Below are 922 nucleotides of genomic sequence, written 5' to 3'. Positions count from 1 at the left end.
ATTTTTTTGCACCCTCAGATTCCATATTTTCAAATAGATGTATCTCGGCCAAATATGGTCCTATCCTAACAAACCATACATCAATAGAAAGCTTATTTATTGGGCTTTCATATGATGTATACATCTCAGTTTTGTAAAATTTAACCTTATGACTGGTTTTGTGGTCCAGGGTCACATATATTAAACAGCTAAACAATTACAATAAAAACATTTTGGATGGGCGGCTCTGCATGATCCGGTGCGGTGGAGGCTCATCCAAGCAACAGCTGCATCTAGAGAGGACAAGTGTGTTTCTCATGGCTCCTCTAGGGTTCATGATGAGGAAATCATCAGCTGCCAGTAATGAACATCAAAGTGGAGCATTCTGTAAATTATTCATGCCGCTCTGAGATGCTGAGTGTGTGCTTAAAAAGTTAAATCCAGTCTGGACTGTTTTAACCAGCAAAATAATTTCTTGTGCGATATAAATTACACATTTGTTTGTTATTAATAGTTTAATGAAGCTAAAATGCTTGGATGTTTTGTTTTTTGGGGGTTTTAGGAACAGGAGTGACTTTCAAATGGTCTTGTTTATACTGTATATGAGTGAATAACCAAAGTAAAGCACATTTTCTATAGCAATAACTGTGAATAACCCTGTAACCATAGTGACAGTGACTAAAATAAATGTCAAAGACAGTGACTTCCATAACACCATAAAATCTCATCACAACTGACATGACATTATTTAATAAACGAGTCTAATCGAGGTGTGATTTAATCCGTCAAATCTTAATTAACCACATAGAGTGCAGCATTCACTCATGCCATTTCCAGAATACATAACAGTGACTGGATCTAACACCTTTGGATGACATAATCACTCTGTCCAGTAAGTTACAAGATCCACACATAAAAAAAAATAGCACACACAAGACAAGCA

The sequence above is a fragment of the Garra rufa genome, chromosome 16 (genome assembly GCF_049309525.1).
Source record: "Garra rufa chromosome 16, GarRuf1.0, whole genome shotgun sequence".
Lineage (NCBI taxonomy): Eukaryota > Metazoa > Chordata > Actinopteri > Cypriniformes > Cyprinidae > Garra > Garra rufa.
Note: the sequence above shows the minus strand (reverse complement) of the source record.